Below are 24,723 nucleotides of genomic sequence, written 5' to 3'. Positions count from 1 at the left end.
GGTCCTGAGCCTCAACTATCTTCCTAGTAGTTGGAGGTACAAAATCAATGGGTTCCGGCATGCTGAGTCTCAGCACACGATGTACCAGAAGGAAACACAGTACACTTTTGCCTGCCATATTTGAACCTGGAAGGTTCCAATGTCCTTTTCACTGTGGACAGGTGCACATTGGTTTAAAGGATTAAGAAAGTGGTCAGAGCCTTGACTCACCCTCTACGGGAAGCAGGAATAGAAGGCCTGACCACAAACTTGCATGTGTTTCCACTTGAGAATGTACAGCTAATCCAGACTGTCAGTACATCTGAGCTCTAACCATCAATGGTAATAGGCTGGCACTAAGGGGGATTTCCAATTTTACCATAAACCATGAACCAAAACACACAGAGACAAATCTAGTCCATTAGCCTATGTTATACCTTGATTTGCACTAGGGACAGTGCTGTTGTGACAGGGATGAGGGGATAAAGTCATGCTGGACGGAATCTTTGGCCTGAGAATGTGGGAAGGTCTATAGCAGAAACAATAGATGTGTTAGTCCACTCAGGCCACATCACAACACACCAAATGGCTAGCCTACATCAGAACTGCAGTTCTGATATCCTCTGGGGCTGGGGAGTTATGGATTGAGGCAGCCACAGATTTGGTCTTCCAGGAAGACCTGCTTCCCTGTTTGTAGACAACGCCTCTTAGCTGTGTCCTTTATTCCTGAGAGAAGAAGGATGCAGCACTCTGGAGACATGGTTATAAAGACATTAAATGCTTTATAAAAGCCCTATTTCCCAATACTATCACATCTGTAGGTTGAATTGCAGTATATGCCTTAGGAAGGGCACTAACATTCAGGCCATAGCAATGGTCTGGTAGGGAATGAGAACCATTCCCTGTTGAAATTTGAGATGAAGATATTAGTAACTTCATAGGATGAAGTTTTGTACACATTCAGAAATATTAAAAAGCAAAGTAGAAAGCCACCAACATTTGAGTCCATTTCACCTTTGACTCTGCCTATGTGTAAAGTCCCTACCTTTGACCTTGGGGAATGTTCCTCTTTGTTAGCAATGCTACTACAATCAAGAACTCTCTTGGAAGCTTTGCTGTACTCAAGTTACTGTGTTTATCATGAAGGTCCAAAGATGGACTTCCTTAGGGCAGGCTCAGACCCCTGTTCCTCTCTATCCATCATTTCCCAGCACCATGATCTAATTAATGTCTTCAGAAAGGAACCACTCTCCTCCTCCTGGGAGTAGCTGTTACCTAGTGGGCTGGAGTTCCCCCTAATCAGTGCTCTGTACAAACACTGTGACTGGGGTAAGAACTCAGTGGAGGGAGGAGCTAAAATTTCAGGTGTATTATCTGACAATATCTAATATCCCCTCAGTCAACCTGTATTACCACTGGTCAGCCAGTGTGTCTCATTATGAGAGGAAAGCATGGGGGACAATGAGCTGTGTTGCTCAGCATCTACAAGACTCACATTAGTTACATTCATCTGTGTGTACATCAAATTAGTTATATTCACCTGTGTGACACAATCACCCTTATACCTTCAATGGGCAGCTTCTAAAGTAGATTGTATTGACATCTTTGAGGAGGGACTCTCAGGTTTAGCTTCTGCACTTGAATCACCTGGGAAATAAATCAGAAAACAACCATCTCTCTCAAGCCAATGAGCACAGCCTTTCTTGGGGGAAGGCCTGGACATCAGCATCTTTCCAAAGCTGTTACTAGTGGGTCTTGCTTTTTCCCCAGACTCTAAAAAACACGGGTTTTTTCCAAACGTGGCACATGCAGTTTTTATACACCACATTGAGAACTTGTATCCATAAATTTCTTTCCCTACTACTGTTTGCCATTTCTAACTGCCACTCTCTAAATATTCCATCTACTTTCTGACCCAAATGTTGAGGATTTGACCTGACCACCATCATTGCAGGCTCCCATCCCTTCATGACTACAGAGAATCTTGTTTTAAAACTGGTGTTAAGGGCGAGCAGAGAGAAGAATGAGAGAGGTCATATAAGGAAAGAACAGAAGAATAAGAAGCCCGACCAAGTAGGAATGAAAGGCCTGGCCCAAACACAGTTTTCACTCAAGACTATAAAAGTTCCCACTTCGAGTCAAACATGGTGAGAGTAAACTATATTAATGTCACCTAATCAAAACAGAACTTGTTACCATTTTAATATGGAAAGTGAGTTGCTTATTACATCATAGTACATCTGCAGTCCCGGTGGGTAGACAGTGCAGTACTGACTTAGTAAGGGATCTGTGATAGACAAGTCCTCTCGGAATCTTGAACTGTAATGTAAGACAGAAACGATGAGGCAGTGTTCACCCTTGAGATAGGAGGAAACTGGGCTCCAAGGGGGAGAAGTTGCCAAAGATCACATTTGTTACCAACTCAGAGTAAATACAGGGGTGGTACTAAGGACCACAGTTAAGACTCAAAGGATTGAAAGCTGCTGTGATAAGGTTGTTAAAACCTGCTGTCTGCACCACAGGACATCATCAAAAGCCATGAGAAACTGAGGAAATAACTTAGTTCAGCGACACAGCACATGCCATCATGCAAAAGGTCCTGGGTTCAGTTTCTGAAAGGAGGGGGTGAGGGAGGAGAAGTTTCTGGAAGCACATTCCTACCCTCTTTATGAGCTGACTGAGAATTTGGGGCTTCTCTCTTGAGCTTGGCCACTACTCTGACCTCCTTTCCCCAGTGGATTCTTTCTGGTCCGTGTGAAACAGAAGGGCTGAGAGCCTGGCCTCTTTCACAGCAGGTCTCCTCAATTATTCCCTCCATCCTCTCTGCTGCCCTCCCTTGGAACAAGACCTGTCTTTTCTCAGATCATTTTTCCCCCTCAAATAATGTCCCCTGTCACATAAAGTGTGAAATACTAACAATTACTTATTCTCTAATTTTTTTCCCCAGTCAGCTTTTCAGCTTTGCATCCTTGGGGGCCAACCCCCAACCCTGACATCCTGTACTTCCTATATCCATACAGCCACAGCTTCATAGTCTAAATAAATAACAAGAAAGGAAAATGAAAAAAAAAACTGCTTCTTCACTTCTTCATCTTTGTTTACACTGACATTTTTCTCTCGGAGGGAACAGACTTGGCCCACTGTGTCTATAAAAGTGTGATTGCAAAGGAAGCATTCTACACTCAAGGTTCTTCCTGTTGCTTGTGGCAAAAGTGAGGACTTGAATCTAAAATTAAGAGTGATTTTGAAGCTCTGTTGATTTGGTACTGGGTGAGTTAATTCAAATTAACTCAAATTCAAACCTCTAAAATGCTGGTGGGGGGGATGATTCAGAACCCATCTTTCCTAGTTTGTTTTTCTGTTGCTGTGATAAACACCTTGACCAAAAGCAACTTGAAGAAGAAAGGGTTCGTTTCATCTTACAATTCACCAAAACGTCAGTGTAGGAACTCAAGGCGAGAACCCAGAGGATGAAGCTGAAGTCTAGGCCATGGAGGAGCATTGCTTACCGGCTCATGCTATGTCTTGCTCAGCTCACTTTTTTATACATCCCAAGGCACAACTGCCCAGTGGTAGCACTACCCACAATGGGCTGTGTCCTCCATGTCAATCATTAATCAAGAAAATGCACCCACAGACTTGTCTGCAGGCCACACTGATGGAAGTGTTCTGTGAAGGATGTCCCACTTCTCAGACTTATATGGGTTGACAAAACCTAACCAGCATACCATCCTAATGTGAACTGTTGAAAATGGCAGGCCATTGCCCCCAAATCTCCTTTAGTTTACCTCAGAGGCCTAAAGCTTGAAATCTCTGCAAAACTGATAATTCAATAATCAGATATTGAAAGTACCCAGAATACCTCTCTCCTGTGGTTATCTAATACTCACTCAATAGTATGAGCTTGCCTCCTCATTTATGCCCAATTACAGGGCATAGAATCTAGAAGAAAGAAAGAAGTAAGTTCTGTGGCTGGCCTGCCCCTATCAGGGTACCACCCTCACAGTGTCTTTTATTTTTTGCTTGTTTTGTTTTAAGACAGGGTTTCTCTGTGTAACAGCTTTGGTTGTCCTGGAACTTCCTCTGTAAACCAGGCTGGCCTCGAACTCACAGACATCTGCCTGCCTCCACCTCTGGACTGCTGGGATTAAAGGCATGTGCCACCACTGCCTGGTTATCACTGTCTTTTCTTGATGGCTCCTCTACTTGCAGACATAGGACCTGCATGGCTTCTTAAGCAGGTCATGGAAAGGGAAGATTTTTGGCTTTCTTCAACATGTGGCTGTTTTGAGCTGTGATTTCCAGACAGGGGTGACTGGGCATTCCTGTGGGAAATGCACATCACACAAAACGTGCAATTCATCAAACAAAGACTTGCTTTTCAGAGAGCTTCCTTTGAAGTGGATACTTGGTTTCCCCAGAAGTCACTTTATACCCTTCATTGATACCCACTGTGAATCCTTGGACCCTTTCTGAACTCTCAGAGAAGCCTTATGAAAAATGTCTTCCTTTATGGTTTGCCTACCAGAAAATTAATCACTAAGCAAACTACTTGTCCCTTCTGAGTTAACCACTAAAAACATTTGGCTGTACTTCCTAAACATGTCACCACTTGGGATTCTGGTGGCTGGAATGTCAATAGTATGGTATGAGCACCTAGGAAGGACTCCCTACTGTGTCATAAAATGGAAGAAGGCATTGCACGGTGAGAGAGATACCTAGATGGGGGAGGAGCTGATTCATTCCTTTACAGCACCCTGTTCTGGCGGGGGAGGGGGGGGACTACTCAGCCCCTGCTTGATGTAAGTCATTGCTTGTCTAGCATGAAATCCCATTGGTTACTCTCTTCAGCTAACCACCACTCCTTAGATCCCACCCCTTAAAGATCCACCATCCAACTCTCAGTACCTTTGCAGGAAACTAGTTTCCAACATATGAGTCTTGGGTGGATAAATTGTATTGAAACCACAGCACTTGGAAATTGTGGAAGACCTATCTATTAACTAAAAATATAGAGTAAAAGGGTTTGGATCTAAACAAGAAGTATTGTAGATATGACAGATTTGGCACTTATGACATTTATACATGCATGTGCGTGTGTGCATGCATGCGTGCGTGAGTGAGTGTGTGTGTGTGTGTGTGTGTGTGTTGTACTGGGGATCATGGCCTTGTACTTGCAAGGCAAGTCCTCTGTCAGGATTTACAGCTACAGATTTAGCAGTTTTCAATTGTAATCTTGGGAAATTATTTACCACTTTTGAAACAAGAGTTTTCTATCTATAAAATGGAGAAAAAATCATCAAAGTGATGACAGCATCACATGTCTTTAATCCTAGTACTCAGGAGGCAGATCTCTATGATTTCAAGGCCAGACTGATCTACAGAATGAGCTCTGAGACAGCCAGGACTACACAGAGAAACTGTGTCTTAAAAAATAAAACAAAAAAACAAAACAACAACAAAAAAGGTACCTGCTGCTGCTGATATCTGGCCTTCAAATACATGTGTATGTATACCCAAACACACACACACACACACACACACACACACACACACACACACACAGAGAGAGAGAGAGAGAGAGAGAGAGAGAGAGAGAGAGAGAGGAGAGGAAGAGAGAGAGAATATTATTTTATATAGTGAGTTTCAAAACACATTTGCCAACAGAGGGAAAACTTCAGACTTTTAGGGCTTATCATTTTATTTTGCTCTCTCATCTTTGTTGTCTGGCATATTGTGAAATGGATTTTTTTTTTTTAGATTGTTTTTTGAAGCAGGGGTTCTCTGTCCTGGAACTTCCTCTATAGATCAGACTGGACTTGAACTCACAGAGTTTCACCTGCTTCTGCCTCCCGAGAGCTAGGATTAAAGATGTGTGCCACCACTGCCCACCTTTATGAAATTCTTTATGTTTTAGAATAATCATGAAAACTTTCAATTCTCTATAGCCTAGCAGCCTGAAGAAATGATTGCCTTTCATCTCTTTCCTTTCTTTTCCCATTGACTTGAGGGCTTGAGTTAGGAAACTCCTGTAGACAGAAGTTTCTGTCCTGCCCAATCCTGCTGCCATTTAGTCCCAAATAAACACATAGATGCTTATATTAATTATAAACAGTTTGGCCGATGTCTCAGGCTTCTTATTGGCTAGCTCCCTCCTAATTATTAACCCATCTCTATTAATCTGTGTATCTCCATGTGGTCTTGGCTCACCGGTGATGCCCGATCCCTCACTTCCTTGGTAGCTACATGGTGTCTCTTCAACTCTGCCTACTACCTTTCTCTCTCCCTGTTTAGATTTCTAGCCTGGCTAAATCCTGTCAGTCCACTGGCCAATTTATCAACCAATAAGAGAAACCCATATTCACAGCATACAGAAGGACATTTCCTCTGTTCTATCTAAATAAAAAGTTTTAACTTTAACAGAGTGCCATCTAGGTGGTGAGAGTCTGTTTCTGGCCATTGGACTTGCCTTTTTACCAAGACACCTCCCTAAAAGGGTTGTTTCATGGCAATGTGCCCACACTTTCACAGCCCAAACAAGTATCTCCCATGTTCCTTCTTTAGAAGCGTATGCCTGCTCTGTATACACTACCAGGGATGGCCTGTTTTATGATGGCTCATACCAACACAGGCTGCAGAAATAAACAATTATTAGAAACCATGTCATTAGAAAAATCCAGGCTCCACTTCACACCCACATCTCACCCCACTCTTTGGGGAACCTTAACTGCTTGGGTTGTAAAACCCTGAATCGTTTATTTAAAGAGAAAAATAAGATTTTGTGATTGTGAAGACTAATGGAGTTTTGTGTGCGTGATGATTTTTGTCAACTTTATGAAGCTGCTTTCTAGAAAGGGAGGATTGTCTTCAAGCTTTTGTCCTTGGGAAAGTGTCAAATGCTACAGAACAATCTTTGTACATGGTAAATATGTATTGCTCTCATGGGCAGGAAGAGAATGGGCAAGACAGCTTGACCCAGAGAGAATGCTGGGGAGGGGAAGGGCAGAGCCAGTGGAGTCCCAAGCAGAGACAGAGAGAAGCAAGATGGTCATGCCATACTGAGAAAAGGTGCTAAGCCACATGGAAAAGCATAGATAAGAAATATGGGTTAATTTAAATGTAAGAGTTAGCCTGAGCTATTGACTGAGAATTTACAATTAATGTAAGCCTCAGTGTGTTTATTTTGGGAGTGGGCAGTCAGCACAGGAAAATTTCCACCTACAGTCATATGCTGTTACACCCAATTATTATAGTACCAAGCTTCCCTGTCATGGTGATATTTCTGAGTTTTCTGGCCTGAGTATGAACTGTAAGCTTTAAGAATTTTCAGAGGCTGGGTAGTGGTAGCAGCTACAAATGCTGTCTTGATCTCCAAGTTCAAGGCCAGCCTGGTCTACAGAGTTTCAGGACAGCCAGGCTATACATAGAGAAACCCAATCTTGAAAAAACAAGTTGTTTTTTTTTTTAAAAAATTGTTTTCAGAGGTATTAAGAACACAGAAATGAACTTCGCAAGTCACATTTAATATTTAATTATTACATTGAGTGCTACAATTTACTGAGCCTACAGCATCCCTTCATCTAAGTCAGCTCAGTGAAGTGAAATCCAGCAATGGCTCATTTATGGCATTATCAATCATACAGACTCTAAGCTACACTGCCCAATCTTTCCCAAAGTCTCTTCTATAAAGGGGAAATACCTGGGTCACGTAGATTCCCTCACCACCCTGGTGTGTGCTGCACAGGATTGTGGCTCACAAAAAGGCAAGCATGAGGATCACCTGGTGAAATGTCAAAATACAGCCTGGGTGCTGTCTGCTGCCTCAACCCCAATGCTTCAGTGGATCTGGGGTGGGCATGCTTCAAATTTGAAAGGTAGGGGTGTGTGTGTGTGTGTGTGTGTGTGTGTGTGTGTGTGTACATGTTTTAGCCAGTAAGGCACCTCAGTGTCCCAAAGAACTTCTTTATTCTTGATGGAATTATTTTTCATTTGTTTGTTTCAAATCATTTAAGAATAAAAGTTAAAGTTATACCATTGAACTAACGTTCACAGCCACAAGTGAGGAAGTTCAGAAGGAGGAAGGAACGTCCATATGAGTCAAGTCTCCCTGGGTTCTTGCCTTGGAACTGAACTTTGCCTGGTACTTGACATACTGCTACATCCTTTCTTGGCTCGTCACTACTACAAGGCTCACAGCATCTGCACATCAACTAGGACTTTTAGAATGGATGCTTAGATCATGGGCCTTGGGCATTCCACAGTGTGATTCCAGCTTTGGCCCTTTACCGCTCTGCAAGGCTGGGAGTCATTTAACCCAGGGCTGCTGCACTGGGTTCCATTTTAAAGAGAACAAAGTAACTGATGTTCCTGCTAGTTCTACAAGACCATGGCTCTGATTTAACCTCTCTGAACCTCAGTTTTCATCTCTGTGGAGTAGGGAGAATAACTGTACCCGGAGACTTATAGAGATTGCAGTTTCCTAGTTCCTAGTAAACACTCAAGATAATGCTGGAAGAACTGAGAATTTTAAGTTCAGTACTAGCAACCATGGGATCTTTTGAAGGTAAATGATCTCCACGGTCCCCTCCAGCCCCAGAGCCATGGCAGCCTCACTGTTGAGAGGCACAGGGGTTTCTTTAATTATTGTTGCATGGTGCACACCGTAGCGGAAACTCACATCTACTTTGAAGGGAACCACATGAGGGACAGTTATTTTGTGATTAACAAGGTCTAGACCTCATTGATATAGGTGTCTGCACATGTCATTCCCCACTACAGAACTCTGGGAACCTTTAGGAAATAAACATTTATCCAAAATAACCATCTCCCTGAGGACCAGCAGATGATGGTTAGAAAAGCTGCACGAGGCAGCAAATCCAATGAGCCAGATGGAAATACAGTTAGAGAAGGATCAAACAGACAGGAGGGTGAGGTTCAGTCTGGGGGGCATGGCTGCTAGTGTTCAGTTTCTTCATACACACAAAAGACCTCCAAGGGCATGGCGGGCTGGGGAAGCAGGAACCTTCAGAGTTCCAGCCACAGCTCTGAGTGTCTCCCAGTCCAGTGGTCTGCATCCTCACATCTAAAATAAGATGGCTGTGTAACATCAGGGCCTTCTCAATGTACCCATTGACTTCATGAAAACATTCAGTTCAATATCCAATAAATGAGCAGTATCCCCGCTGACACTAGATCCAGTAGGTCATTCTGTTTTTCTCTTACCTATGTGGCTTCCAAGGGAAATCAGAAGAAATCCAGGTCTCTACAGGCCATCTGAAAACCAGTGAGCTGAGCACCTGCCTTCCAGCTCCTAAACTTTACCCTCTGGCTTTGACCTAGTTCCTCAAAGGAATGACCATGTTCCACAAAATCCTATCCTCCCCCCAAACCAAATCCTTCCCATGATCTTTTTATCTTCTAACGGCTCTGCATGGAAGCCATTATTAACCTAACTTTGCTCACGGGCAAGGGCAAATTATTTGCCCAAGGCTTTTGAGGGAGACAGGATCAGCATCCAATTTAAAAGAAGCAAATGTTGCCTCTGGTACCCAGACTGAAATAAAAGACAACTTTCAACATTTCTCCAACTATGAGCAACTGTAGTCAACTGTCATTCATGCTGACCTTATCTGGTACACTATTTATTTATTTATTTACTTATTTGAGGTGGCTTAATCCTAGCTTTCTGGGTATTTGTGTTTCCAAGCATCATACACAATGAAACACCTGTCAAAAATGTAACACAACTTCATTTATTAACTACAGAGAGGTTGCTAGAAAGCTTGGAGAAAAAGCAGATGGAGGTGTGTGTGTGTGTGTGTGTGTGTGTGTGTGTGTGTGTGTGTGCTGTTCCTGTGAATCTGAGGGACTGTCCTATGAGAAATTATAGATCCTTACTTTCTTGGTTGTACCTTTACTCAGACAGATGGCACAAGACAGAGAACAATTCTAGGTTTCCATGGCAATTACTGGAAAACCCAGGCCTCTATGCAATGATGGCTGGGGCAGTATTTAGGTCAAAGGTAATATTGGAGGTACTCTTGGTAACTCAACAACTCCTGATTTCAAGCCAATCAAATGTCTTCTTTGGAGTCCTGTGTGTTGGCAAAATGCAGAGATTGCAAAGGTAGCCAACATTGGTGTTCCTCCTTAAGAGTGTTGAAAATATGGAACTTTAGTGAGACCTACAGATGTGTCTTTACTATAGCTTTTTGTCTTAAACACCAGCTGTCCAGCTAAGCACCGGCAAGAATGAAATCCTTAGGAGTTGAGTTAATTATCGACCTCTTTATTTGTATGCCACGTATCAGAGCTTTGTGCCAGGAGTGCAGTGCCGGACTCTGAGCCACACTGCCTCTGTTCAAATTCCAATATTGCCAGTTATTTTAGTGGGGTGACCGAATAAGCTGCCTGGCTTTGCCTTTTCTTAGTTTCCTCATCTACAACAATGGCGATAATAAAGGCATTTAGCTCACAGGGCTGTTAAGAGAGTGATATGATTTAACACATACTGAAGTCTGGCCTGGTAGCTCAGGCCTATGATCCCAGCTACTTAGGAGGCTAAGACAGGAGGATCCCAAGTTCAAGGCCATCCTTTGTTCAATTCCCAGTACCTCCCCCAAATAACCACAACCACAACAAAACCAAAACAACCAACAACAAGCCACGTTTAGAAAGAACTTAGAACAGGGTCTGTGAACAATGTCCATGAACAATTAGTAAAGACAAAAGTCGTCAATATAGCTCTCTTCACTGATATTCAAAAAGTAACACTGACTAGAAGTAGAGCAGGCCAGACTGTTGTTAATGCTGTTCTGCTCTGTGAACTCCTATTGGAAACACAAGGGCTGGCACATGCTAGCAAAACACTGTATTCCCAGGTCTCAGAGCCTGTGCTTTGTGGAGCCCCACAAGCCCCTCTGATTTCTCTAGTGAGCTGCAGAGGTAAGCAGACAGAGTGAACCCCTGTACCCAAGCCCAAGGCTCCCCAGACATCAAATGTGAGCAGCTCGCTGCACCATGGCCTCCCACAGTTTTCCAACTTACCACAGTTCAAGGCAATGGAACCAAGCAGATAGGACTTCTGAGGTCAAGAGCCAACATAACCCTTTGTCTTTTTAAAGTCACTTCTCCCATGCGATTTGTCATAGTGATGGAAGCATTTGATGGTGGCAGAAGGACGCAGGGGGACAAGGGTTCCTCATTGCAGGAGATATTTACATGATTTGGATTTCCACCAGGGCCAAGGAGAACCCGGGATTATTCCATTTGTTTGCCCACACTGAAAGCCATAATGGGTGAAAGATCAAAAATGGGTCAGAAAACCAGGCAGCCAACACCTGTCTCAGAACTTTGGAAGGAAGGTCGTGAGTTCAAGGTCAGCTCTGATAATGAATAATTGACATAAATTAATAAGTGGAATAAATGAGGTCAGATTCTTTTGGGAGTATGACATCTGAAAGAGATTGCACATATATAGCCTATAACTCAGTCGCTGCTGAACAGCAAGTGCTCGGTAAGTATTATCATTTAAAGTAAGCTTGGTTTATTTCAGAAGACAACTTCTGAAACTCCTCTAAAAATGCAAGACACAATATCCAATTTATCCTTGCTCTATTTGTTTTCACTAGATTTTTTTTTAAAGCTTCAGTGCAATCCCCACATGTGAAGAAACAATTATCAGCTCCCTCTAGCCATCCATCTCAGACTGATTGTCGCTTGAAACACTTTCCCATAGAAACGATGCTATAAATAGAATCGCTTCCCAGAGGGACTGTCACATTCTTTCAAAACAGTAAGATACTGAAAACAGTCACCGATGGAGCAGGGAACACTGACTCCCACATTGCCACCTGGGCCTTACAGCAAGCCAAGCTCCCCTGGCTCACCGTGGTCCTGGACAAGACTGAACCCTTAGGTTTTTGGAAATGTCAATCAGCCAGGGCTGGTGGGGTAAGAACCCACCTGATGATGTCAGGAGCTGCGATGCCTGCTCTTCCTGACAGCCCCTAGATCAGACCCCAGTAGGACTGAGATTGTCTTGTCATGATTAAGCTATCCCATAACTTAGGAGATGGTATATGATATAGGGAAAGATAACCCTAAATATGGTGGGATTTTTTTCTTTTTCTTTTTAGCATGATGACCCATTTGATCTACAGAAAATGAAAAGACTTTAAAGGCATCCTGGCTTCTTTACCCAAAGCCAAAGGCAAGGCCTTCCCTACAAGTTCCTTTATCTTTATCAAGACCAGACTATAAAGGCAGTGTACATGGAATTCTTAATTGGTCTAAACAAAATCCTGGAGTCAGATAAAGAGGAAAATGCTGAGAGATCGGAGAGAAGAAGGACCAAGCCAAAGCCACCTTTACCTCAATAGCTTCCGAGCAGGACAGAAAGTGAGTTCCTGTTTCTTCCCACTTTATATCCTCTCTCTGCCCAGCTACCTCACTTCCTGTTTCTGCTCAGCCATCTCACTTCCTGTATGTCTGTACAGACCTCCAGACCTCTATGGTTAGCATCTTCTGATCTCCAGACAAGCACCACAAGGGAGCACGATTGGCTTCCATCGGGAAAATCCCATGATCTAGCTGGGAAGGACAGGCTATTAACCACACCTGCAGGGGTTTCCCTTACCAAATAATGCTTGTCCCTTGCACTCATTCAAACTACAGAATCTGCCCAGACAACTCCTCTCCCAATTTAGACCCTTTACTATTTATGCTCGCACTTCCCCTCCTCCTATAACATACATCCTAGTTAGGATCCAGTTGCTGTGAAGGGACACCATGACGATGACAACTCTTATAAAGGAAAGTATTTAATTGGATGCTTTACAGTTCAGAGGTTTACTCCATTATAATCATTGTGGGGCATGGAAGCATGCAGGCAGATGTGGTGATAGGGAAGGAGCTGCGAGTTTTACATCTTCATCTGCAGACAACAGGAAATGAACTGGGTCACTCTGAGTGTAGCTTAAACATAGGAGACATCAAAGCCCACACTCATAGTGACACACTTCCTCCAACACATTCTAATAATGGCCACACCTTCTAATAGTGGCTCTCCTTATGAGCTTATGGGGGCCAATTGCATTCATACTTCCCCAATATGTACATTTAAAAGTCATATTTGGAAAGTGAATGGCCACATCTACCACTGTCCCCATCCTAAACTATGGCTTCTCCCCTTTACACTTGCATTCCTTCACCCTCTACACATTTGATATCAGTTAGTCCAACATCCTTGAAAAGGACTCAGGAAAATCCCCTCCACCAGTGTAGGGGCGTGGGGACATTCCCTTCTCAGCCTTCCCAGGAGAGCTTGGATCAGGGCAAGACGTGAATACTTCAGTAGCAACTTTTACCCTGGCCAGGGAAGGAAGACATGATTTGTTCACTTATAAGCAGAGTTTAAGCAATCGGCTAGGTGTGAGTAAGGGGCTGGGCAGGAGGCTCTGGGCACCTGGAATACCTTTGGGTCATGGGTGGCTCAGAGCCGTCCCCACAGTGGGAAAGGACACCGCCAGAGGGAAAGGCTACTTTGGGTTGTCTTTCTGGTCTAAAAGTCGTAATATACAGCTTCCCCTCCCTTCTCAGCCGTAGAAATCCATGGAGGGGAGACATCTGTAGCAAAGAAGATGAGGGCAATTTGGGGGTGTGGGAGGGGATTTACATCACAGCAGGGAACAGACTAGGGCCCGCTGATGACACAGGGACAGCATATTTGTGGGCGATGTAAGAATCACAGCCTCACAGAACACTTGGAGGGCGACAAACTATTCTAAGAACTCTCTGAACACCTTCAAGTCCCACACCTGTGCCATGATGCGCTGTTGCCTTTCCATTTTATACACCGGAAAACAAAGCAGAGAGCAGTTAAACAACATGCTCTCTGTTAGACATCTGATGGGTGTCAGAGCTGGAGACTGAACTTACACAGCTTGCCTCCTGTGGCGGGGAATGGCATCCAGAGATGTCATTCTCTTTCATACTGAAGCACTTACCTGTAAGAACTCCAGGCATACGCAGTAAGGTAGTATGTAAGAGATAAAGGAAGTTAGTGAAGTACGATTTTCCTTAACATAGCAAACTCAGTGTGTATGAGATAAACAACGAAGATCCCCTTGTAAAGTTGACATTTTCTCTTTTTGATCTGTGCCAAAAGTCTGAGAAAATAAAAAATGAGTTTTTGCTTTTCTTCCTCTTCTCCTTCTACTTTTTGAAATTACAACATAGTCACATCATTTCTCCCTTCCCTCATTCCAACACCCCCCATGTTATCACCTGCATTTTCTATCTAATTAATCACCTCCTTTTTTTAATTGTTACCCATTTAGTTAATATGTTACCTGCATGTATATATGTTTCCATTTGGTGTTCCATAACCAGTGGTGTGTTCTTCCCTGGAAAGACTGCTTACCTTACTCTCTGCACTCCTTAGGTTTTTTGTCTGTAGTGTGTTTGTCTCCCGAACTTTCTCTCTCCCACATTAGTGTCATCCTTGTTCTGGCCTTGCCCATGTCAGTGAGAATTTATGAGTGTTTCTTCTCTCATATTTCTAGAAGACACAATGTCACAGAAAACTTGTTCCTCTAGCTCTTACAGTTTTCCTTCCCCTGAGCCTTAGATGCAAGAGCTGTGTTCCAGATGCAATCCCACTTCTGACACCAGATATGGAGGTTTAACAAGGATCAGGATAAACAAATAGGCCCAACAGATGTTTATTCAGGGAGAAATAACTTACAACCTAGATAGATGAACAGCAGCAGCAGGTTCCACCAGATGCTCTCCTCTCTGCGTCCTGCTAGCAAGAGAGTATTCTGGGCTCCTCCTCAGACCTAGTTCCACAGGTCACTTCTGCCCCTGGCTCCACCCCCAATGGGCGTGGTCAGTGCCACAGAAGCAGACAAAGTGAATATCTCACTATAGGTATTGATTTCTACAACCCTGCCTTTTGATTGGTTGTAGTTTTCTGTAATAGTCTCCATCTGCTGCAAAGAGAAGTTTCCTTGATGAGTGGTGAGAATTACGTTTATCTGCCGGTATAACGATGGATATTTAGAAGTACTTAGGGATTGATCTGGTTTTCTAAAGTGGTGTTTGTAGGTTCTCCTCCAAGATTTATGGTTTACTAGTTCGGGGCTAGGTTTCCATTACCAGGCACGGTTTCCTTCTTGTTGAGCAGGCTTTAAGTCCACTGAGGGAGCTATTGGTTATAGCTAAGGTATGTGCGACACTATTGCACCCTTAGGATCAACCAGCCCTGCTGGCTGTGGCTGTGATTCATAGTCATCACAGTTGAGTAGGACTACTGGTTTCTTAGCTCCTGTGGTAACTTGCATGGTGCCTTCTGGCAAGTTACATTCTGCCTCTGATGATCAGCACCCGTTACTAGAGAGTCTTGGCCTCTGAACTTGGACAGTAAGCTGTTGAAAGTATAACGTTTCCATGACCACACCACCATACGCCCCTCAAGCTCTTCAGAGACTTGCCTGGACACACTCTTCTACTTTCTACTTCTACACACTTGGGTGCTTTATCACATGCTACCCAAGTTCTGCTTCCTCATAATTATACCTCTCAGGATAAAATCCTTACTGAGTACACAAGTTTAGAAGCAGTTACTGCTGGTTGACTACTAGTATTCATTTCCTGTGGGATGGGGTGCCTGATGAAACATACAGGACACTTCAGAGGCTTTATGTTCCTTATAAAGGAAATAAACATAGTTTGAATATTTTTTTAAAGTGCATGTTAATATATATACATCACAGTAACAATTTCCCTTAACTCTGCAATCTTGTAGAACTGTACGGAATTAAGTATAGCTTTCCCCAAATAAATCTATCCTTAAATGCCAGATGCCCCGGATTGTCTTTGCTTTCCCAGCATACCTTTCCACAGGGAGCTCATAAGAACTAAGTGGTAATCTTCCCTAAATGCCATGCATTTGCACAGCACCACCTTCTAGGTTGTCTCAGGTGCCGCTTCATACTCTTAACTTAGGTTAACACATTCAAACTGCACAATAACCTTGTAGGGAGGGTACTCTTCTTATCCTGAAGAGTCAACGACATAGAGATGCTTCACCGTGTAATGCAAGGCTATTCCTTGGGCAGGTTGGCACAGCCAGGTATCCTTTTGGCTACTAGGTACTGGCTTGGTTTTTTCTAATTTGAGTCTGCTTTTTAAAAGTTGTTTGTTTGGTTTGTCAGTTGGTTCTGTGGTACTCTGGGTTGAACCCACAGCCTTGCATATGCTAAGCAAGTGATCTACCACTGAACTACAACCCTAGCCTTAATGTTCATTGTAAAAAGAAGTTTCACATCTCTAGTATAAATGGAAACTCAGTATCACTTGTCATTAATAGGAAGTGACTACAAAACTGGATTCAGTGAGTGGAAAAACATGTTTAAATTCTTGTGTGGGTTTCTTGTCTACCAGTCTGAGCTCTGTGCTGTCTTTCTTATCAGGAAGGAGAAAACGGGGAAAAGCAAGTGTTACAGAGGTGTGCATGATATATTAACATGAAAGTATGCACTGATGACAGAACAAAGCCAAGGAATAAATAAGAGCGTGTATTCATGACATATTCTCCTTAACATTGTCATAGCAAATCAAACCTTTTCAAACTAACTTTCTTATCATGAGAGGGAACTGAGGCACAAATCCTGAAGATCTCTACCATGTCTTGTGGCACCTCACTGTCCTGAGTTTCAGTTTTCTATCTTAAGTGAGAGTAGTCTCTAAGGCTTAGACAAGCCATTTACAGAGCCTGCTAGATAAGAGTTACAATACTACCTAGTGGTGGTGATACATGACTTTAATCCCTGCACTTGGGAGTAGAGGCAGATGGAGACAGGTAGATCTCAGTGAGTTCCAGGCCAGCCTGGTCTACAATGTAAGCTCCAGGGCAGCCAGGACTGTTGCAGAGAGAAACCCTGCCTTGAAAACCCAGAGAGAGAGAGGGCGGGGGGAAGAGTTACAGTATGATAATTATGATCAATTGTCATGTAATACGGGCAGAAAAATGAGCATCAAGATTTGAGTCTGCCCCTCCAGCAGAGTCTCCTGTGGCCTCATGGGGGATTGAGTGCATTTTTTCTCTGCATCTGCCAGTGGCAGAGGGTTACAGGAAAATGGCCTGTGCTTTCTCAGAGGGAGGCGACTGGCAAGTAGCAGAGACCAAAGATGCTACTAGAGTCACCGCTCCAGGAGAGCTTTATCCTTTCCTGCCCCTGCCCATATCTCAGGCGGGTTTTGCAGCTTTCATCATTTCTGACACTTTCCCAAGCTAGATGGAGAGGAGGTCTGGCTGCAGCAGGCAGAAGTCTGTAATTCCAGTGCCTAGTTCATTGACTGGAAAAGAAAAAAGATGGTGCTGTTTGGTCTTGTAGGATGCAGTCCATGACCCTCCACAGTCTGTCCCAGGGTTAACTAGGGAATGCTCAATTGCTCTTTATCAAAACCTAATACACCCCTTTCCCTGCTACCTCCTCAGCAGCTTGTTCATGTTTGTCTATTCAGCAGCTGGTTAGCACAAGACAGTCGCGTCATAAGAGTAACAGTTGGGAGGCAGGGGTCAACCATGCTGTAATATTTAACTATATTACTTAAAGCAGCTGATGAAACCTCATTTTAATTTTCAACTTCAAAGAGAGGTCCAGGCCAGGGGAATTACTTTCTAGAACCCATCATGCAAAAGAAACAAGGCCTCCATTATCCAAGCCAGTAATGAATGACAGCAGGAATGTGGAAGGAAATCACAGTGTGGATGTATTCTGGGCATCCTTGAAGAGGAACAGAGAAACCAGACTGGGACAAATCTTTCTCAGGCTCTGATTTGCCAGGATCTTACAGTGAGATGAATAGCAGAGTCAGAGAGGTTATGAAAATGACATGTAAACTTCAGCCACACCTAACAGTCTTTACTTGAACTGTTAAACAGCTCCAAACATCCTACAATATTTCAAATGTTAACAGTCCACCTTCAGGAAATTAGGTGTCCATCTAAAGAAGTAAAATTATAGGTGTTCATGAGTAATTTTAAAAAATGTGTTACCACGTGGCATCTTAGTTACTTTTCTATTGCTGTGACAAAAGACTAGGACCAAGGCAATTGATAAAAGGGAACATCTAATTTGGAGCTCACAGTTGCAGAGTGTTAGAGTCAATGACCATTATGGTGGGGAGCACGGCAGCAGGCAAGGAGGCACGGCTCTGGGGCAATAGCTGAGAGCTTGCATCTTGATCCACAAGCATGAGGCAGAGAGCTAAGAGAATGGAATGGGCTTTTTGAAATCTCAAAGCTTGCTCCCATTGACACAGCTCCTCCAACAATGCCATACTGCCCAATCCTTCCACCAGCTGGGGACTAGGTATTCAAAACTATGAGCCACTGGGGGCCATTCTTACTCAGTCCACCACACACATCTAATGACAACACAGTGATTATGCCGCTGCTGAGGACCAGTCCCTGGGTTTGGTACTCTGAGTACCATGGTAAAGGGTTGAGACAGGCAGAGCCTCTGCCTTGCAAGTGTTTGTGATCTCACAGGGAATAGAGACATGAGAACAAATTAAGAACTTCAATTGGGTTGTGCATTGTTCTGGAAGGATCTAATCTTATTCAAGCCAAAGAAGTCTCCTGGGGTGACAGCCTCTGAGGCTTCAACAAGGAAGAGTTGAGGGAAGAGCTGGGAAGATGGTACAATGACTAAATGAGACCTGAGTTTGGTTCGCCAACAACCATGTAAAAATCCCAGGGCCCATAGGAAGGGGGAGACAGGAAGATTCCAGGAACTCATTGGCCAGCCAGTCTAGCCAATCAGTGAACTCCAGATTCAGTAAGAGATCCTGTCTCAAAAGACAAGGTGAAGAGTTACAGAGGAAGTCACCCAGTATTGGCCTGTATTCTCCATGCATGTACACACATGTGTGTGCACACACAGACACATACACACAATAAAAAATGAAAAGAGCATTCAGCATCCTTAACAACTAGAGAAATGCAAATAGGGTGACTGTGAGATTTTTATCTTAGCACAGTCAGAATGACTAAGATCAAGAAAATGACTGATAACTGATGATGGCGAGGATGGGGGGGAAGGGGACCCCTCATTCACAGTTGGTGGGATTGTAAACTGGTGCAGCCATTGTGGAAATCAGCCTGGAGAATTCTCAAAAAACTAAAAGTGGATTTACCATTTGACCCTGATACTCTTTGGCGTACGCTCAAAGGCTGTGATAGCCTATTCCGGAGATGTTTGCTCAGCCACATTCATTCCTTTCTATTCACTATAGCTGGGGAATAAAACAACAGGAGCATCCTTCAAGTGAAGAGTGGGATAATGAAAATTCGATACATATGCACAATGGAATCCTTTTCTGCAGCAAAGAAGAATGAAGCTTGCAGGAAAGTGGATGGAGCTGGAAGTAAACCAGACCCGGAAAGATAAACACCTCATGTTCTCTCTCCTCTGTGGTTTCCAACTTCAAATCTTCAGAGATGCAAGGTAGCATGGAGTAACTTCAGAGACTAGGAAAGTCTAGAAGGACTGGTGGTAGGGGTCAGGAGAAGAAGCTCTAGAGCAGGGAATAGCAGGGTGCTACCAGAGAAACGGGAGGTGGTAAACACAGCACAGTGGGACTTTAACTGGGGAGGAGGGATGGAGGGCTATACAGAAGGAGAGGGGGCGGGAGAAATAAATAACAACAAGGATGTTTAGAAAAGCCAGAGGGAGACATATTGTTTTGTTTACTTAAAAACACGTATGTGCTGTTTGGTTTTTGTCAACTTGACACAAGCTAGAATCATCTGGAAAGGCAAAACATTAATTGAGAAAAATGCTTCCATCAGGCTGACCCACAGGCAAATTTGTGGGACATTCTCTTGATTAGTGATTGATGCAGGGGGTGAAGCATCCCACTGAAGGCAGTGGGATGCCATCCCTGAGTTAGTGGTCCTGGGCTATGTAAGAAAGCAGGCTGAGCAAACCACGAGGAGCAAGGCAGTCAGGGGCACCCTTCCATGGCCTCTGCTTCAGTGCCTGTTTCCAGATTCTACCTAGAGTTCTAGAGTTCCTGCCTTGACTTCTCATATACCAATCGAGGTCAGCCTGGTCTAGCAAGTTCCAGGACAACCTCCAAATCTACACAGAGAAACCCTGTCTCGAACCCCCCACCAAAAAAGTGGATGTAGAGATAGAAGATTTGGGAGATATAATATATAGTTGTATGACAGAAAGTATTAAATAATATGGTGGGTGGAAAGAGCCCAGGGACCAGGAAGGTCTTTATACACTTGTGACGTGAACACAGCAGCTCTGAAGATTGTATCTCTATCTGTAACCTCCAACAACAGCAAGGGCATCAAAGAAGCAGCAAGGGCCTTATCCACCCCTACCAACATTCAGTTTAAAAAAAAAAAAATGATCAAGATTGGTCACATGACTAAGACCAAACCAATCATAGGCAGAAGGAACAAAACAACCGTGATTGACTTAGACTGGTTAATATCCTCACCCTACTGAGACAGAGATAGGGTTACTCCCATTACCACCACCACCATCATCGTCATCATCACTATCATCTTCATCATCACCACCAATATCACTTAGCTTGTTAGAGATAAAGAACCTTAAGTCCTCTGCCCTCATCCTGCTAAATCAGAGTCTGCATGCTCTTAAGATTCCCCAGGTGAATCACATGACAAGCCCTGAGTCTGAGAAACACCAGCCTAGATGACAGCCATGTCCATAGTGTCTTCCATGCCAATCACAGTACCTACTTCTTTATTTCTTCCCTCACAATGCTTGTTCAGTTGTTGCATGTTTTAATTTTATTTATTTATTTATTTATAGTGCCCATTACTGAGTCTGGGGGATTGCAGATTCTAATCAAAGCTTCTACACTGAGGTCTGTGAGGAGTCCCTCTTCCCCATGTCCCAGTAAAGATTACTTAACAAAACAGGTTTTCTTTAGTGAGTTCTGTCTACTGTTTGAGACTTCAAGACTTTAATAAATACACAAAGGACCTAGACTTTTTTTTTCAAGAAATAACAAATCTGGTTAAAGAATTGCAGAACCAAACCCACAAGGAAGCATTAAACAAATTTACATGCAGAAGAAAGGGGGAATAAAAAGTCACTGGCATGCAGAATTGGATGATATTTCCTCGGTGCTTCATCCAAGCATCTCTCCTCAGCAAATAAAGTGCTCAGAACCTGATAAAGAGAAAAGCACTGATGCTGTCTTCCTCGGTTTCTCCCTGACCCTTCATTTGTTTTATTCATTCATTTTTACTGACTGCCTGACAAGCTTCAAGCAATCCCTGCTGACAGACTTATTATTCTACTTTAATGTGCATGAGAACATATTCTTCTAGGAAACATAAATGTGTCAAGATGGAAATTTTAGTTCGTTGAAGACACTACATTTGACATAATTTTGGCAAAATTGTAAGCATCTCCATGAGTTACTCTCTCCTTCCATGGCACAGGACCTCGGTAGTCTGTCCCCAGATTGCAATGCATCCTTCCCTTTGCTTGCCTGCCTCTGTCGTGCTGTCATGACCACATTTGACTTAAGTGTGTCAAACCATTCACAAAACTCCCTTGAGCAGGTTTCCATCTCCCCAACATCCCTTCACTGTTGTGAAATGCCTCAAGAGTTTGAGCTCATCTGTAAGACTCTGTAGCTGACCTCTAAACATTAAGCACCTTTACCTCTAATGCAGTGGTTCTCAACCCTCCTAATGCTGTGACCCTTCAATACAGTTCCTCGTGTTGTGGTGACCTCCAACCATGAAATTATTTTTGTTGCTACTTCAGAACTGTATTTTGTTACTGTTATGAATTCTAATGTAAACATGTTTTTGGAGACAGAGGCTTGCCAAAGGGGTTGGGACCCACAGGTTGAGAACCCCGACCCTAATGCGATGCCTACACTATGAATTATGGAGTGTACCTTTTTCTTTGCATTTAGGAAGGCAGCTTGTATGGCTCATCAAAAGACAAAGTTCCCATCTCATCTTCTGTGCTGTCCACTTGGTACCTGTTTACAGGCCCAGTGAGTAGAGCTAGACTGCTTACCAAACATTTCAAAAAGAGTCTTTTTTTTTTTTAAAAAAATCACTAAATATAGAGATGATAATTTATGTTTAAATCCCATTTTCTCATCTAAAAAAACAAAGAAATATTTGTGATGAATTGTTGTGTTATCCCCTGTGCTAGACACCAGTGAGTCACATTAAATAACCAGATGGATTAGGTAAAGAAAAGAAAAAAGAGCCATCATTTTGCTCCTCAAGGTTTTAGACAGGAAGTGGGGGGATCCTCTGCTTCTGCTGCCCTGGGTTTGCTTATAAGACAAAACTAGTTCTGGGCTTCATGGTTTCCAACCTTTATTCAAATGCAATTCATCAGCTTTTCATCCCTGAACACTTAAATGACAGTCTCTAAACATCGAGGATCACAATCCTGCCAGAGTTTTTGTCACTGGCAAGGCATGCTCACACCTTGCTTACACTCCTGGCTCTGAGAAAATGTCTCTCAGCATAAATACAGGCCAAGGCATCATCTTTCCACATCTTTATACACCTGTAACTGAGCAACACATCTCTCAAAAACACTTCATATATCCTGTGATGTTTTCTAAAAGAAACATCATGTCCCAAAGATGAGTGTTTGTTTCTAGGCTATTAATAATTTTAAAAAAAGAAAGAAAGAAAGAAAAGAAAAGAAGAGAAAGAAAATCTCAACTTTCCTATTTCATTTAAGGATAATGCTTCATTGGAAGCAGCCAAAATGGGAGGAAAATACCCTTCTCAGCCAGTTACTCCATTTTCTGCTTTAGCATCTTCTAAATCCTCACTTATTCAGTGGAAGGAAGAATTGGTATCTTAGTATCTTTTAACACTGAGCCATCTCTCCAGCCCCTGAGTTAGTGTCTCTATTACTGTGGTGAAACATTGGCACCAAAATGCAACTTGGGAAGGGTTTATTAAGCTTATCCTTCCATAGCACTGTTGATCACTGAAGGAAGCCAGGGCAGAAGCTCAAACAGGGCAGGAACCTGGAGGCAGGAACTGATGCAGAGGCTGTGGAGGGGTTATCCTTACTGGCTTACTCCCCATGGCTTGTTCAGCTTGCTTTCTTATAGAACCCAGGAACACCATCCTAGAGATGGCACCACATACAATTGGCTCGACCCTACCCCATTAATCACTAATCAAGAAAATGCCTTACAGCCAGGTCTTAGGGAGGAATTTTCTCAGTTTGAGGTTTCCTCCTTTCAGATAACTCTAGTTTGTGTGTCAAGGTAACATAAGACTAGCCAGCACAATGGGAATGTATGAGAAACATTTACAAAGCTCCAATAGCCCAGATCTCAAGGTTCTCTAAAGCTGGCATTTCCTCTTTTCTCCAAACTCTCATTCTTTGGAAGAAATAAAGTGACTATGTATATGTATGCATCACTAAGTTTCACTCAAGATATATAATCACTATAAATAATGTTTTCAAAATCCATGCTGTTCTGGTGATAAAAAGAACCAAACAATATCCAAAGCCACACAGACAACATGACACAGTCTCAGCTCTGCCCACTTATACCCTGGTGTCCTCAGGGGGGAAATGGGGCATCTAATTGGCAGCCTGAGCATACTTGTCTGACTCTCCTCCTCCCCACCATCCTCCAATTACATGGAAATAACAACAAGAAAATCACAACAACCACAGTTGGGGCATTCTGAAGATTTGTGTAAATAAAATTTGACAGAACAATAAAGAAAAACCAAAGGAAGGCTACAGCAAATGTAAGTTTTAAACACATGTGTCCTGGAGGGGCTTCAAGCGCAGCATTATTGGTTAGGACACGAAGGTCTTGATCAGTAAATATCTAGCCCATAAATTGAAAGATCATTTTGTAAGCTGCTGGGACAATCAAGATCCTCCAGATTTCTCTTATGCTATAGCTCCGAAGTTCTGCCGGCTCCCATGCTAAAGCCCTAACATCTGCTCGAAAGCAGTGAAGCTGGAGTGTTCTTCAGAAGGGCCATCTGACAGAGATACCATGCAAACAGGACAACACTCTGTGCCTAATCTTGAGGTGAGCTGAGCAAAGAAGTGACGGGGGATGGCAAGAAATCTGGGGCTTCTTCTGATGTCAAAGGTTTCCAGATCTCTTACTCTGGGGAGAGGAAGCTCCCACACCAGGGTGGGTCATCCACTGCACACCTGGCAATCCTACCCTATGTCCCAGAAGCTGTCTCCTCACCACAGCCTTCATCTACTGGAAGGCTAAATCGGCCATGCGGTAGAAGTGCACCAGTGTGGAAGAAACACTCAGACTTCCAGATCATTGAAGACACTATTGTACAAAATTGATGTATATGCAAATAGATACATGAATACTGATATAAATTTAAGTAGCAAGCATGTGGGCCTCCAAGCTCTTCTGGAGGATAGAGAGAAACGGAGATTTACAGAAGCTTAATGTCCATCTCAGAGTTTGCAAAGGAGGGCACAAAGGGAATAGGTAAAAGGACATTTAGAAACAAACCAGATGGCTTCCCCAATGCTGCAGACACTGCAAACTCTCATTATCAAACTTTTTCTTTATTCATGGATTCATTTCAATCTGCGAAACTTTTGTCTTCATAGCATTCACAACCAGGACAATTTTGGTCCCCAGAAGATGTGTAGCAATGTTGGGAGGTGGTGTTGATTGCCATGGGAGTGG

This window comes from Phodopus roborovskii, unplaced genomic scaffold (assembly GCF_943737965.1).
Source record: "Phodopus roborovskii unplaced genomic scaffold, PHOROB, whole genome shotgun sequence".
Classification (NCBI taxonomy): domain Eukaryota; kingdom Metazoa; phylum Chordata; class Mammalia; order Rodentia; family Cricetidae; genus Phodopus; species Phodopus roborovskii.
Note: the sequence above shows the minus strand (reverse complement) of the source record.